This window comes from Stenella coeruleoalba (genome assembly GCF_951394435.1).
Source record: "Stenella coeruleoalba genome assembly, chromosome: 14".
Taxonomy (NCBI): domain Eukaryota; kingdom Metazoa; phylum Chordata; class Mammalia; order Artiodactyla; family Delphinidae; genus Stenella; species Stenella coeruleoalba.
Window position 1 is genome coordinate 45031518 of NC_137160.1, and position 17936 is coordinate 45049453.

A 17936-nucleotide genomic window follows, 5' to 3' on the forward strand; every position below is an offset into this window, starting at 1 on the left:
ACTGAGATTCTAATCTTTAACTCAGAACATCAATTCCATTCCTCTGTAAGAGTGCTTACCAGTTTGTGAAATTCATTTACATATCCTGATTCTCCCACCCCAGAAAATTATCAGAATAAGATTTGCTTATTAATTAAATGAATGTGATAAATATTTGAAACCAATAGAGTATCTTCGGGTGGCTCTGAGGAATAGAAAAGAAAATACAGGATAGAGGGCTGAGTCACTGCTTAATCCTGTAGAAAGTGCAACTCAGACACACCTAGTAACACCAATATTCTCATTAATGTCACCTCAAAGACCTGTGAAGTTTAAATTGGACAGTTGTATTCAGAGTTACTTACATACTTTTTAATATACCTTTGCTGTTATTACTATACGAGGTAAACCAAGAGAAAGGCTTTATGTTTGGTTATAAATGTAAATGTGGAATAGCACACCGTTCTAAGTCTATATCTTGGTGGTAATTCATTCATTTAACTTTCATTCATTCAAACAACATATTTATTGGCATACATGTTTTCATATATATCAAAATATATATGTGCATATATATGTTCATTGGTTTTATACATATATATGTATGTATATGTGTGAGTGTGTTTGTATGTGTGTTGTTTCTGGAGATTCAGTGGTCAACAAAACAAATCTGTCCTGAACCTTTTGTGAGTGAGGGGAGGGGATTTTTTATATCAGATGATGAAAAAGTTCTTTGAAGCATAAAAAGTACAGGGATAATTTAGGATAGAACAGGGTAGGATAGGATAACATAGAATAGAATAAGATACAATAGGATAGGATATTTTAATGTGTAAAGGATAAAATATAGAAGGGCAAGATCTGAAGCTAGAAACCATTTAAAAGTTTATTTTAATAATCAGGGTAAGAGATGTTGATACCTTGGACCAGAATATAGTGGTAGGAATGGTAAGAAATGACAATTAGATTCTATATGTTGAAGCCAAAGCTTACAGAATTTCCTGATGTTTAGATGCAGTGTTGGAGAGAAAGAGCTGTACAAGGTTGACTCCAAGGTATTCAACCTGAACAATCAGAAATATGGAGTTGTAATTATTGAGATGGAGAAGATTGTATGAAAATCAGATTTGTGGTGGGGTTTGTGTATCAGGAGTTCAGTTTTGATCATATCAAGTTAGAATGTTTTTTTACACATCCAAACGGTTTTGGATATAGAAGTTTGGAATTCAGGGGAAATAATGGGGCAAGACATAGGCATTTGGAAATTATTAGCATATAGAACAGGTATTCTTTTCCTGGTTGTTTTTATGATTAGATGAGATCAACTAAAGTGAAGGGGAAAAGGAGGTCAGGAAAATGATCCCCTGGGGTCATGAAAGGAAAAAGCTTTCAAATTATTGATTGGCTTTGTCAGCCACTGCTGATAGACCAATAAGATGAAAAATGACACTTGACCATTGGCTTTGGCAGCATGGAGCTCACTGATGATCCCCACAAGAGCTGTTTCAGTATCCTGGTGGATTCCAAGAAGCATGAGACAACATTATCATTAAATTTGAACAATTATATTGAACACTTCGCTCTAATTGGTAGCAGAGAAAAAGACAGAATGGAAGGGGATGAGGAGCAAAGAAAAACTAGTTTTAATGATGAGAAATATACCATGATGGAACTGATCTAGTATAGAGTGGAAACTGTCCATATACAGAACGCTTTCTGGAGCAAGATTCTTAGGTGGAAAAGAGATCATGGAATCCAGTGAATGTGTGAAGGAATTGGATTTGGATAGAACTAAAAAATGCAATCCATTGTAGGGAAGGTAGAAATAAAAATGCAAGTGGGGGCTTCCCTGGTGGCGCACTGGTTAAGAGTCCGCCTGCCGATACAGGGAACACGGGTTTGTGCCCCAGTCCGGGAAGATCCCACATGCCGCGGAGCGGCTGGGCTCGTGAGCCATGGCCGCTGAGCCTGCGCGTCCGAAGCCTGTGCTCCGCAACGGGAGAGGCCACAGCAGTGAGAGGCCCACGTACCGCAAAAAAAAAAAAAAATGCAAGTGGCTTAAAGTCATTGAGAGACAGCATTTGTTGTTGTTATAATTACTTTTATATCTTAGTGAAATACCAACCCTGGTCATTGGTTGAGTATTGGAGGGAAGAAGTATTAGAGATTTGAGGTGACGTTGTAGAATAGTAACCTAGATAGTAAATAGATGAAGAAAATATGATAATAAACATAAAAGAAAGCTTAAAACAGAAACAAATTGAGTGCAAATTAGAGAATAAATTGTTATTCAGTTTTTTTCTTCTCATTTCAAGTTTAACAGGTGTCTTTTTAATAAAATTATTTTGACTTCTCATTTTTACTTGTTTAAGGGGTAAAACAGAAACCACATATACATGAATCCAGGATACTCAGAGGAAGAATGACAGGAAAGCGGCAAAGTGGGATTTTAGGAAAATATAGAGAAAAATAACAAAACAGTGGATCAATGGCTGTGGTAAGAACAGAAAGAGGGAATACTGATAAATAAACTAGAGATGAACAAAAACGAAAAATAAGTAAGACAGTAGAAGATGTCTCATGCTATGTTCAAAGTTTAATATGAGGCATTAAGGAACTAAATAAGGCGTATAGAAGCAGAGAAAGCAAATCAAAAGCAGATGTGTTTGCCAAATAGTATTAGAAACAGAAATTTAGAAATGTAGCCATATAAAGAAACTAGAAATATTTTAGAGTAGAAAATTCTAGTGTATTAAAAGACAGTGTCTATTGGGACTGCACTTTCATTAGATTTTAATTTGTAAACTAATTTGTAGAAAAAACGCATCTTAAAAATTTCATCTAAAACTCTCCAGGCCAGAATTTTTCAAATTTTGAAATGTTAATATGGGAACTATACTAAAAGACTGTAATGAAATTTACATTCATTTCTCCTTTGTCTAGAGCTTCAAACACAGTGCTTTTGTTTTAAGGGGAGAAAAGAGCTACAAAAAGGTTCATGACACTTTAGATAAGGATTTGTCACAAAGCAGCATTTGGAAAAGATAAATATTTGAGAGCTTTTTGTATGGCAGATGTGGTATTTTGGACTAACATTTGGTTTTCTCATTCAGAATCATATAACATCTTTCCATTTATTCTAAGGGGGAAAAGCCAACTTTAAAAAAATTAATAAGAATTATAATGTTAATACAGTTCTCATGAGTGTCTTACTCTATTTGTTTACCAATTTAGTGGCATCTGTAAATGTGAAACTTCTGAAAATAATAAACAAATTGGTTATGATTACTACATATTATTTTGCATAATTATTCTGCATTCAGCCACATTACTTGAATTCTTATTATTCTAATTGTATTTCAGTTGGTTCTTTATTATTAATTTAGGTAAACAACATTTTCTTCTCTTTTTGAATATTCATGTTCATATTTCCACTCCAGTATTTATTGCAATGATACGAACACTTTAAGAAATAGTAAAGACAGTGGTTTACATTTTCTTTACCTTAATTTAAATAAAAATATATGTGTGTATATATGGATGCATATATATGTGTTCATATATGTATTCATTGAATACATTCATATGTATTCAATTTATATGTATTATATGCATACATATAATACATATAAATTATGTAAACCTAAATGAATGTGTGTGTGTGTATAGCTTCAAGCTAATGAAGCTAATCAATGCAAAGGAGGCATTTTGAAAAAGTTCTTATTTATTAATAATTATTATTTTTTAAACTGGATTGACATTTTGATGTATTGAAATGCTCAAATATCTAATTCCTTTCACTTCATGCATTGATGAAATACATTGTTTTATTTTATAATATTAATATCTCAAAAAAAAATAATATTAACGTCTCATATTCTTTTAAAAAGCACAAAATATCACTAAAAAGTAGGTATTTTCATCATTTATTTATCATATTTTTGTTTCTGTTTCATAAGAGCTCCATATAATAAGGTCTGAAGATGTGTTTTTTTTCTTATCACTTGGGAATTTTATATAATAAAGAAATTTCCCCTATGTGTAAAATAACAATGCTATTGTGTGACTTGAAGCTCTTTGGAGGATAATTCCTTAATCAGTTTACTGACTTCTTTCCTGGTTTTTGTGTAGCCAGGTTTTTCCCTTTTCTTGAATTCATTTGTGGTATCTATATTTTCCCAAGATATATCAGTTGTGAGATTTTTAATGAATTAGCATAAAGTTCTTCATAGAGCATAATTACAATTTTTAATTTTGTGTCTGTGTTTTTTTAAATTTTAATACTTCTGATAAACTTTGAATAAGGTAAATGTGTTGAAATATAAATTATTTACAAGATGTCTATGCATAAGAACTTACATATTTATACAAACAGGTAAGTATATGATTATATATTTAGTTATGTAATTCCACATTTGAATATAACCATATTATATATACCCATATTTAAATTAAACAATGAAGCAAAATAGCTCTGAAATAGAATTATGTGTGATATCATACACTCAGATCTCACTTAACAGGTTGACTTTGTCTATAAAACAAGGATCATTTATTCAGTACTGATATAGACTTTCCTTAAAAAATATTGATACCAAAGATATCTTAAGGCAAAATATGAGTTTTCGGAATTTTATATCATCTAAGAATATTTCCAAGTGATGATTATATAAATTCTTAGGAATACTTGAACTATCTGTTGGGCAGTGGGTTTATACAAGGTTAAATACATTAACTAAAAATGGTCTCCTCAGAGAAAATTACTTCAACCAAAAGGGCAATATTTTGTTAATCTCATTTATCATCACAATTCTAAAATGTTACGGCAGTACCTGGAATAAATGTAGGAATATTCACAAACCAATCTCTAATCAAAAAGCCATGATAGTGACTTCATAGTAACCCCCTGTTAATAACTACTAAGAATTAATTAGGAATATCTGTAATGCAAGGAATCTATTAATTCAGAACAGACTCTTAAAAAATTACACCCTACTACATTCTGACAGAATGACTATATAACTAACAATCTAGGGTTAATTTTACTTGAATTTCAGTTTCCTCAATGGAAAATTTAAAAGTGAGTTTTAGTCTTAGCATCTTTATGTTGATTTTATGCTATTGCTCATATTTCCAAATAATTACCAACCTGAATTTTTATGTAGTGCCATCTGGACCTAATGACTAGATAGTAAACATAACAAACTAGAAGGCAGAGGAGATGTTATTTTTAAGAGGAGACTAGTGAAATTCAAAATTTGGCCTGATAATCTGTTGGCATAGGATTCCTACATGTCTTATGTCTATGGAATTTTCAGTAGTTGGAAGTCATATCTTCTTCAATAGAAGGTTGATACAATACAAAGATAAATTGAATTTTGGAGTATAGTCATGAACACCTACTAGTATGCACCAGACAGGCATTACTTTTATTTTGTGTAACTTTATTTCCATCAGTTGCATACTTATGAAAGTCATCATAAATGTCATTGTTAAACATTTGATTTAGCCCCCAAATTCACAGTAAGACAATAGTATAGGGCTATTCTGGGAAATAAGAAACTCAATAAACAACTGTATAGTTAGTTGTAGGTCACTGTTCAAGGTAAAGTCTTTTTGTTCTCAGTATCTTTATTACTAAATGGGTATGTATAATGAAGAATCATTAAGAATTTTTACTTCCAAGTTCTAAATGTTGAACAGTCTTTGAACCATAGCCTATTTGATACGTTAATAAATGAAATGACTCCCATTAATTTTCATAACTCTTGCTACTTAAAATGAGGTGTGTGGATGCAAATAAGTAAAAAAGTTTCCATGATCATAAGCCAATGGTGAATTAGTGGATTGTGTACTATAATTAATTGAAACAATTGATTATATTTCTGAAAATTATAAAAACAGTTTAGAGCCTCACTGTCAACTTACATCAAAATAAATTTAAAATGGAATAAAAAACTTCGATGAAAAAATATAGCTATAAAATTATTAAACAATACAAAACAACTATAAGAGGAAACAGTTATTTAGAGCTTACTCTGTGATAGGTGAGAGCTGAGTGAAAGAATTACAGAATTCTGTGAGCTGGTAAACAGCATGTTGGTTGCCTGACATGGGTGTCTCATGAGCAGTAGGTAGATTTTATAGATCTTTACACTATAAAAATTGACAAATCCACAAATCAAGGGTTTCTTTATTTTTTCTGCAAAGAGCTGGTTATTAAACACTTACTGGCATACCACTGTGTGTAACTCTTTACAATAAGCTTGTTAACTAATTTGGTAGGGATTACAGATGAGGAAACTTAAGAACATAAACTGGAAGTGAATTGATATCTGACTAGAAATCTATTTTTAAAAATTAAAACCACAAGTGAAAGTACAAAGGTGGTATTGGTATATTGTACTACATAAAAGAGATGACAGATAAAAATTATTATTTTGTATGGTAAAGAGCTCAAACAGATTATGAGATTAGCACTCTAATAAAAATCCAAGTACAGGGAATATAAAAGCAAGACAAAGAGAAGGAATATGCAAGATCAAAATATAGGAATCAAAACATTTACTGAATGTATAAGATTCTAATTTTTCTCTTAAATTGGCAACAGAATATAAAATCTAAATATTCTACATGACATCAAGTGTATAGAGAACACTCACATGCACAGATACCCCATTGGTGAAGCCCAGCGTTGCTGGTAAGCAAATATTGGTAAGCAAATATTTGTGCAAAACAAGAAGGGAACAAATATATATCCATCCACTTTTACAAACATACAAGTTTTGGAAGGATATACAGGAAACTAGTAGCAGTGATAACCTACCCTCTGGGGATATCATGGGAATCACCGAAGACAGGAAGCAGTGCAAATAGAGAATCCTCACTTTATACAATTTTGATTTTACTTTAAAACCATATGAATGTATTTTCTAATCAAATATTAATTAAATAAATTTATAATGTTAAAAAGATATAAATTATACAACATGTGATGTAGATTGTTTTGTAAATTTTATGCAGATATGCATGCATAGAATGAAGAGTCAAAAACACATTTATAGCATTTATCTTTGGTTGGTTTTAGTTTCATATTTACTTTGCTGTATTTTCCAAATATTCTGAAAGATAAAATTTGATAATCAGAACAAAATACATACTGTGGATGTAGGATAGTTATAGGTTTGGGAGGTTCATAAACTCCTTTGACAGAGGTAGGAGAATATGGCATTTTGAATATTTCACAAAACCTAATAGGGTAAAACACAAACACACACAAACACACACATACATAGCATATGGGAATGTTTTTATTACTTAAGGAAATTGAATGCATAAGATTTCCTTGATTTGCAAATGTTGGGAACAGCTGCTTCAACACTGAAAATATGCATAGTTCACAAATGATTTTGTGTGTACGAAAAATTATCTGAGGTGCTCATTGAGATGCAGATCCCAGAACTCCATTCCCTACAAATACTTCTTCAATTGCACAGGGTTTTAGATGGCATGGTCAGAGGTACCCAGATCACATTTTCACCCTGGCTTGGAACTGTATTTTCCCTGAATCTAACATGTTAAGAATGTATTCAAGTACTGTCAAGGTTGAAATGGGTAGCACGAAGGTGTTCATCTTTATATAGGAAATGGCTCACATTCCTCATTTTACAAATTGTAACAACGGTTAAATAAGAAAAGAACTGTTTAAAAAATCCTCAAATGTAAAGTATTTTCTGTATCCTGGAAGGTTGTGAATGTTAGAATGAAACAAAAGATATGTGTTACACTATTGATCCATAAATTGTTACATTACTTATCAATAAATCGTGAAATTAACTATGACCCTTCTGTGATTTCTCCTTAATTATACAGATCACAGAAGAAAATGATAGATATTAATACAAATATTTATGTCAAAACTGAGCAATAAATATATGTGTAGAAGTACAGTTTAAACTAGATCTTTGATAAAACAAATGAAAAGCGATCAGGAATTCGGAATGGCCGTGAGACTGACCTTCTGCTTAAAAAAAAAAAATCACAGTCTAGATAAGTGTTCTACTCAGGATAAAAACATTATGATGACTAGAGAGATAGCTCTCTTTCATAACGTTATTTCATAGGACAGTAAACAGAAAGGGTAAAAAAAGTAAGAGCCTGGTAAAGCCACAGAAAGAAGCTAAGAAATCCATGACACTTTGGAAAATACTCTGGAGTAAAACTCTGTGGTTGGGGAGCCAATTATAAACTACAACAAAGGAATTGCTCCATAAAGGAGCTACTAACAGAACTGTCACCCAGAAACCGATATCCAGGAGATGGATGATCCATGAGGAAAACTTCATAACTGTATGGAATATTTCTGAGAGACAGAGAAAAGAAAATCAAGGAGAGGCAGCAGGAGACTGACCATGAATGCTGATACATAAATATATTTTGAAATTTTGAAACAAGTAGCAGACATTGTATCACCTCATCTCTGTGCTATGTGTATAAATAGATATGCATATATGTATAAGACTTAGGTTATTTTGTTTCATTTTGCTTTAGTTTTTTAAACCTTGTTTTTTATTAAAAAAATTATAATTTTGTTTTACATTATGTAAAATATTTTATATTTCCCAAATTAAATCTACAAAATAGTCTATATTCAGAGAAATTTACCCTTTCTTTCTTCCTAGGAATATGCTGCTTACAATTCAGTTCCTGGTTCCTGGGTTGGGGAGTGACAGGTATGTGACCTTTTAATTTCTGTGATGTCTGATGCAAAAAGTTGGAAATAATGACAAACTGTATCTCAAATATACTTTTCTCTAAGTACTAAATTTATAGTAAATGATAGCAAATTTCTTTCAGGTGCTTATTGTATTCCATTACATGTGCAACATTATTATCCATTTCAATCCTCATTACAGCCTGGTAATAAAATAATTATGTTTTTTTGCAAACAAGAAACTAAGGGATCTTAATTTTCTAAGGTACTAACAATATTAAAATTTGAACTTGAATTTAGTGCTATCTAAAAAGGAAACTGAAGAATACTGTGACTGGCTGCATTGAGAAACAGGTAGCACAAAGAAAAAGATACATTGATAAGCAAAGTATTTAATTAGTGAAGAAAAAGAATAAGGAGATTCCTATTGTCAAATTATTATGACAGAATTGAGTCATATTTTAAGGTAAAGTCAATGAGGTGGTGTATTTATGTATATAACAGCAGCCAAAAATGTGAAAAAAAATTACTGTGAGGCAATGTACAAGAAATGGTACAGGTGAAGAGCAAAGATGAAAGGTTTCAGAAAATACATCTTTGTTATTTTTTGTCACATAATTATGAAAAGAGAACTCTGTTTTACAATGGTGCATTTGCACAGTTTGACCTAGTCTCCTCTTACCACACATGCAACGGTAACAGGACAAAATTTAATTATTAATATTTTGTCATATTTCCTCTTCTTTGGTAACCTCTGTCACTTAGATGTTTGGTCACCTTAGTTGTCTGTATCTATTAGTTTTCAATTAATTATTCAGAATCCTTTGTCTTTTTCCATTGTCTTGTATGTTTTCTTTCTTACGTATGTTTTCTATATACACGATTGTGTTTTTAACAGTATTTATTATTCTCCTTTCTGCTACTTAAAATATATTTTACTTTTAATTCCATTCCTGAGGTTATCAGATACTTCTCGGTCTCTTGTTTTACACTTTTTTCTTTGATTTTCCACTTAGGGTACTGGTTTGTTTTCAAAGAAGGAGTGAGGGGGCGTGTGCATGCCTGTGTGCGTGTGTGTGTGTGTGTGTGTGTGTGTGTGTGTGTGTGTGTGTGTGTGTATGTAAAATGGCCCTTTCCTATTAAAAAAAATATTGAGTAGGTATGCATTGGCACCACATTGATCCATTTCTAATAATAATTGCTCCCTTTTTAGGTTCATTATTCATGCCAACTGTTTAATAAGAATTATAGGGTGGGAGTAGCTAAGGAGTGTATGAGGGATATAACAGTTTGAAATTCAGTATAATATCCTACAATACTTTTTCTTAATCTATATTTTGTCACTCTGTGCTCTCAGCAGTCTGGATTTCTCACTCTTGAGTGATCAGAAGACTTTGATAACTTTGCATGAAGCTATGTAGATTATAAATTGTTCATATTATGATAATGTCCATGTACTTTCTCCTGCCTGGATCAGTAGCCATTTATGTAATTGCTGCCCTCCAGCTCTCAATCTCTCCACCAACTCCCCACAAATTGCTCTTTTAAAAACTGGTAATGCACTTGTAGGGTCACATTCACCGCCATCTTTTCTAACCCTCCACCATTTTTAAAAAATTCAAAGTTGCTTACTTTATTTATTTATTTTGCTTAACTAATGTGGTTACATATGTACAGTATTCATATTTTTCTGTGATATTTATATTTCTTCTTTTCTAAAATGATCATTAGTTTTCTTGGTACTTTATTGATAACCGTTTTTGTAAATTTCTTTGTATATTTGCTATATAAAACTTTCATAAATATTATGGATCATCCCCAATTCATCATTTGCCTTTTATTTTTGTGGTTTTCTTTTTATTTTATATATATATATATATAAAATGTTAGAAGTTTATGAAATCAAATATAGCAATATATTAGTTTCCTCTGTTGTCATTATGCTTAGGAAAGAATGTTTCACCCTGAAATGCAAAAATTATTTATTATATTTACTTTTACTTTTTAAAAATTTCTTTTTTCTTTTTTTTTTTTACAGCAGAATGAGTTTATTTATTTTTTACATCTTTATTGGAGTATAATTGCTTTACAATGGTGTGTTAGTTTCTGCTTTATAACAAAGTGAATCAGTTATACATATATGTATGTTCCCATATCTCTTCCCTCTTCTGTCTCCCTCCCTCCCACCCTCCCTATCCCACCCCTCTAGGTGGTCACAAAGCTCCCAGCTGATCTCCCTGTGCTATGCGGCTGCTTCCCACTAGCTATCTATTTTACATTTGGTAGTGTATATATGTCCATGCCACTCTCTCACTTTGTCACAGTTTACCCTTCCCCCTCCCCATATCCTCAAGTCCTTTCTCTAGTAGGTCTGTGTCTTTATTCCTGTCTTACCCCTAGGTTCTTCATGACATTTTTTTTCTTAAATTCCATATATATGTGTTAGAATATGGTATTTGTCTTTCTCTTTCTGACTTACTTCACTCTGTATGACAGACTCTAGGTCTATCCACCTCATTACAAATAGCTCAATTTCGTTTCTTTTCATGGCTGAGTAATATTCCATTGTATATATGTGCCACATCTTCTTTATCCTTTCATCTGATGATGGGCACTTAGGTTGTTTCCATCTCTGGGCTATTGAAAATAGAGCTGCAATGAACATCTTGGTACATGACTCTTTTTGAATTACGGTTTTCTCAGGGTATATGCCCAGTAGTGAGATTGCTGGGTCATATGGTAGTTCTATTTGTAGTTTTTTAAGGAACCTCCATACTGTTCTCCATAGTGGTTGTACCAATTCACATTCCCACCAGCAGTGCAAGAGGGTTCCCTTTTCTCCACACCCTCTCCAGCATTTATTGTTTCTAGATTTTTTGATGATGGCCATTCTGACTGGTGTGAGATGATATCTCATTGTAGTTTTTTTTTTTTTTTTTTTTTTTGCGGTACGCGGGCCTCTCACTGCTGTGGCCTCTCCCGTCATGGAGCACAGGCTCCGGACGCGCAGGCCCAGCGGCCATGGCCCACGGGCCCAGCCACTCCGCGGCATGTGGGATCCTCCCGGACCGGGGCACAAACCCGTGTCCCCTGCATCGGCAGGCGGACTCTCAACCACTGCGCCACCAGGGAAGCCCCTCATTGTAGTTTTGATTTGCATTTCTCTAATGATTAATGATGTTGAGCATTCTTTTATGTGTTTGTTGGCAGTCTGTATATCTTCTTTGGAGAAATGTCTATTTAGGTCTTCTGCCCATTTTTGGATTGGGTTGTTTGTTTTTTTGTTATTCAGCTGCATGAGCTGCTTGTAAATTTTGGAGATTAATCCTTTGTCAGTTGCTTCATTTGCAAATATTTTCTCCCATTCTGAGGGTTGTCTTTTGGTCTTGTTTATGGTTTCCTTTGCTGTGCAAAAGCTTTGAGGTTTCATTAGGTCTCATTGTTTATTTCTGTTTTTATTTCCATTTCTCTAGGAGGTGGGTCAAAAAGGATCTTGCTGTGATTTATGTCATAGAGTGTTCTGCCTATGTTTTCCTCTAAGAGTTTGATAGTTTCTGGCCTTACATTTAGGTCTTTAATCCATTTTGAGCTTATTTTTGTGTATGGTGTTAAGGAGTGTTCTAATCTCATACTTTTACATGTACCTGTTCAGTTTTCCCAGCACCACTTATTGAAGAGGCTGTCTTTTCTCCACTGTACATTCCTGCCTCCTTTATCAAAGGTAAGGTGACCATATGTGCGTGGGTTTATCTCTGGGCTCTCTATCCTGTTCCATTGATCTATATTTCTGTTTTTGTGCCAGTACCATACTGTCTTGATTACTGTAGTTTTGTAGTATAGTCTGAAGCCAGGGAGCCTGATTCCTCCAGCTCCGTTTTTCGTTCTCAAGGTTGCTTTGTCAATTTGGGGTCTTTTGTGTTTCCATACAAATTGTGAAATTTTTTGTTCTAGTTCTGTGATAAATGACAGTGGTAGTTTGATAGGGATTGCATTGAATCTGTAGATTGCTTTGGGTAGTAGAGTCATTTTCAAATGTTGATTCTTCCAATCCAAGAACATGGTATATCTCTCCATCTATTTATATCATCTTTAATTTCTTTCATCAGTGTCTTATAACTTTCTGCATACAGGTCTTTTTTCTCCTTAGGTAGGTTTATTCCTAGATATTTTATTCTTTTTGTTTCAGTGGTAAATGGGAGTGTTTTCTTGATTTCACTTTCAGATTTTTCATCATTAGTGTATAGGAATGCCAGAGATTTCTGTGCATTAATTTTGTATCCTGCTACTTTACCAAATTCATTGATTAGCTCTACTGGTTTTCTGGTAGCATCTTTAGGATTCTCTATGTATAGTATCATGTCATCTGCAAACAGTGACAGCTTTACTTCTTCTTTTCCGATTTGGATTCCTTTTTTTTCCTTTTCTCTGATTGCTGTGGCTAAAACTTTCAAAACTATGTTGAATAAGAGTGGTAAGAGTGGGCAACCTTGTCATGTTCCTGATCTTAGTGGAAATGGTTTCAGTTTTTCACCATTGAGGACGATGTTGGCTGTGGGTTTGTCATATATGGCCTTTATTATGTTGAGGAAAGTTCCCTCTATGCCTACTTTCTGGAGGGTTTTTATCATAAATGGGTATTGAATTTTGTCAAAAGCTTTCTCTGCATCTATTGATCTTTTATGCATCTTCTGTGCATGCATGTTTCATCTGGATACTGTTTAATATCTGGGGCAAAATGTGTCCACCATCTGCACATTCCCCAGATTTGTTTCAATTGTCACTGCATCTGAGAGCCATTTTGTAGAAATCATTGTTTGGAATTGGGTTTGTCTCCATGTATGGGTATGGAGTTTTCTTTCCATTTTCATTTTCTTTTAATTTTTAGTACATTCACAGAAAAGAGAGGGACATTGAGTTTTACCCAGATGTCTCTAAGAGTCTTTTTCAGTTACAGGTTGGGCCTATATAAAATGAAACTGGAAGAACTTCCTTTTGATTTATCCTTCAAGCAATTTTAGTTTTTAGTTTATATTGTTAAGACAGGAGGTTCCATCTCCTCTTATTTAGACCACATCCCTAGAACAAGCAGTTTATATGCAGGATGAGTGGAGGGACAGAACATTCACCTCTCCCTGCATATTTGTTCTATTTTGTTTTATTTTTCTATTACTGTCAAACAAATTACCTGAAAAGTCCATGGCTTAACACAATGCTTCATTATTTTCTGAAATCTGTGTTCAGGAATCTGGGCAGTCTTCTGCTAATCTTGCTGGGATCACTCACGTGGCTGCAGTCCTCTGTTAGGATTGAAGGGCTCAAGAGGCCCATACATAGTTGGCAGTTGGTGCAAGCTGTCAGCTGGGCATCTTGATTCACTACCTAGTGGCTTCTCATCCTCTAATAGGCTAGACTGGACTTTCACAACATGGTGTTGTGAAATGTAAAATGTGAAAATGGAAACTGTATGGCCTCTCAAGGCTTAGGCTCTAGAACTTGCATGCTATGTCTGCCATGTTCTGTTGGTCAAGGCAAGTTACAAGCAAGGCTCAGAGTCAAGGGAGTTGCTATGGTCTGAATGTCTATGTCCCCCCACTAAAATTCATGTGTTGAATCTTAACCACCAGAGGTTATGGTGTTAGTAGGTGAGGCCTTTGGGAGGTGCTTAGGTCATGAAAGTGGAACCCTTATGAATGGAATTAGTGCCTTATAAATGAGGCTCCAGAGAGATCTCTAGCCCCTTCCACCATGTGGAGACACAGGGAGAGATGTGGGCTATGAACCAGGAAGAGGTCCCCCTCATGTAACCATGTTGGTGCCATGAGTGTGGGTGTCCAGCCTCCAGAAATGTGAGAAATAAATTTCAGTTGTTGATAAGCTACCAAATCTGTAATATTTTATTATAGCAAACTGAACAGACTAGACAGGGGTGGATGAACTTCAACTTTTGATGGTAGCGATGGTAATGTCATAGTGCAGAGCCATGGACCCAGGGAGGCATGATTCTTTGGAGGTCATTAATATAACATAAGGCAAAGCCAGAAAATTTCTAACAGGCTTAGTCGTCAGCACACATAATTATAACTTTTATATTGTATCATAACACCTTTTGTGGATTCAATAATCCTCTTGTTCTGACAAAGAAAGCTGGGGTTTAATGTTTTAATTTTCAAAAGTACTGCAGAGATGAAATCAGCCCATGTTGTCAATAAGAAAGGGGCTGAGGGTGATCAGTAAATCATTCCTACTCAGTCCTCTGACAAAATTAGATTAATACTGCAACCATTTACTGAATGGTTATTTAGAGCCAGGGTCTCGGGTATGCACTTAAAATAATTATCTGTTTTAAAATTCACAACATCCTTGTGAGGTCTATATTGTTATCCTCCTTTTGCAGTTGAGAAATATTAGACCTGGAAATTAGTAAACAGAGGAACTCTGCTTCAGACTCAGTTCTCTGTGATTACAAAAGCTTACTGTTAAAGATTATTCTGTAATCACCAAATATCTTAAATAGATTTATTAAAATTCCAAATTTTCATTGATTTTATTCATTCATATATCTTTTTTTTTAAAGAAGATGTTGGGGTAGGAGTTTATTAATTAATTTATTTTTGCTGTGTTGGGTCTTCATTTCTGTGCGAGGGCTTTCTCTAGTTGTGGCAAGCAGGGGCCACTCTTCATCGCAGTGTGTGGGCCTCTCACTATAGCAGCCTCTCTTGTTGTGGAGCACAGGCTCCAGATGCACAGGCTAGTTGTGGCTCACGGGCCTAGTTGCTCCGCGGCATGTGGTATCCTCCCAGACCAGGGCTCGAACCCGTGTCCCCTGCATTAGCAGGCAGATTCTCAACCACTGCGCTGCCAGGGAAGCCCCATTCGTATATCATTTTTAAGATGGCAAATTAGTCTGTATTTAACCTGAGAAGAATGACCCATGGAAAAAATCTCAGAAATGTTTTAAATGAAAAATTATTCAGTGAACTTTGCCCCACAAGTAATAAAATGAACTAAAATGCTACACTAATCAAATGAATTTAGTATTCTTACAAGGGTAGACACGTTGCTCAAGGAAGCATAAGAAAGCCTAGAAGTAGATTCTTCAAAATATAAAAAATCCATGTGTAATTAAGGTACATTTTGGAAGAGTGGAGAAATGTATGACTATTTGGTAATGTTGAATAATTTGTCCAAGCACAGTTTTTAAGTATTTTGAAAAACATAATTTTATTCATATATAAGACATTAATTCCAAACATGAATTCCAGATACATTTAGGTTTTAAATAAGTGAAAAAAAATGTAAGGGAATAACTTTTAGGTTTCAGTATGGAAAACACTTTTTAAAGAATAAAACCAGCTAAGTGATTTCTATAAAATATTAATAGATTTATTCAAGTGGTTATGTTAGAAAATATGTAACCTGATTAGCAGTCAAATGAATGCAAAATAAATTTAGGCCCTCGTTTCAGATGTGAGTTTTAGAAAACTATAGAAGGTACTAGAATTTTCAGTACTAGGAAGAGATAGAGCAACTAGGCCCATGAGCCACAACTAATGAGCCTGCGCGTCTGGAGCCTGTGCTCCACAACAAGAGAGGCCACAACAGTGAGAGGCCCGCGCACCGCGATGAAGAGTGGCCCCCGCTTGCCACAACTGGAGAAAGCCCTCGCACAGAAACGAAGACCCAACACAGCCAAAATTAAAAATAAGTAAATTAAAAGCAGTCTCAACATTTAAAAAAATAAAAACAGTAAAGAGGAAACTGTGAGATATAAGATTTGGTGGGAGTAAACCAGAGGTTCAATGAATAGGAACATTGATATCAATGAGGTATCAATTGGTACTAATTTGAGCAATCCACTCAAAGTAAAAATGCTGTCTTCAAGAAAAATAGATTTCATGCATTTTTTTTTTAAGATTTAATTTGTATTTAGTTTTTGGCTGTGTTGGGTCTTCGTTGCTGTGCGCGGGCTTTCTCTAGCTGCAGCGAGAGGGGGCTACTCTTTGTTGCGGTGTGTGGGCTTCTCATTGCGGTGGCTTCTCTTGTTGCAGAGCACAAGCTCTCGGCGCGCGGGCTTCAGTAGTTGTGGCTTGCAGGCTCTAGAGCACAGGCTCAGTAGTTGTGGCACAGGGGCTTAGTTGCTCCGCGGCATGTGGGATCTTCCCAGACCAGGGCTTGAACCTGTGTTCCCTGCATTGGCAAGCGGATTCTTATCCACTGCGCCACCAGGGAAGTGCCTCATGCACTATTTTAAAACAGTTTAAATTTGAGAATATAGTAAAGAAGACATACATGTATTGCTTCAAAGACAGAAAGAAAAAAATTAAAGCATGGACAATTTAAGGTAGTGAGCAGAATGCAAATGCAATCAGCCTTGAAAATATAAAGGTAAAGGTACAGCTGAAAGAACTAGGAAGTGAAAGAGCATCTATTAAGGAAAGGCTTTTGACATTAAAATATTCACTTTATGTTGTGGGAGTCAAAGCTGAAGGAAAATGTTGATTCAAGCATATTATCTGAAGTTATATCTAAAAGCCCTAGAAGAGGTAAAATCAATTGTGCAGGAAATTTTCTTCGGGAGGGATTGAGTGGAAGTAGAGGTTGGGGAATGTGAATTAAATCTTTGCTTTTTAAACTGGACATCAATATTTTAACGTGAAAAAGTAATAATATAAGCTTTGTTTTGTAATTTAAAAACTACTTTGAAACTAAAATGAGAACCAGTTAAAATTTGTGTCTCTAGAAAGTGTGACAAGATTGAGGTGAGTGTTTAGAGTTGCGCTGTTCATTATAGGACTCTTTGTAAACTTTGTTTGTCACATACATACTACATTACATTGGTAAAGGTATCAAAGTAAAATTTTGAATCAGAGCTCATGAAAGCACCTGATAGCTTGCTTTTGATACTTGATTTAAAGGTTTCAAGTACTTGTACATATACTAGTTCGGTTTTTTTTCTTACATTAAAGCTGTCTTAAAATAAAAACCACTAAGCCTTGCCCTCCACTATTTTGTTACCTTTTATTATACAGTTGAAAATTTCAGATGTCTTCATTCTAAGCCATTTTAACAAATGCTACAAGAGACAAAATATGGAGGAGCTTTAGGCTAAAACAGAATTTAAAATTATATAGATATATTAACATACTTTTGTCTCTCATAAGTCTTTCTTCAATATAAAGGCAAAATAAAGTTTACTCAGCTAGTTTGGGACAAGATATTTAGTCTATGAAGGAGCAGTAGAGTT

At 34.3% G+C, this 17936-nt stretch overlaps 1 long non-coding RNA gene across 1 annotated transcript in view; it reads left to right on the forward strand.

Moving 5' to 3' along the window:
- LOC307197061 overlaps positions 1-17936 on the forward strand; it is a 430181-nt gene that overhangs the window by 204431 nt on the left and 207814 nt on the right. Inside the window, exon 3 of the long non-coding RNA XR_013831316.1 lies at positions 8661-8711. This is a non-coding gene — a long non-coding RNA (uncharacterized lncRNA). The remainder of the gene's footprint in view (positions 1-8660; positions 8712-17936) is intronic.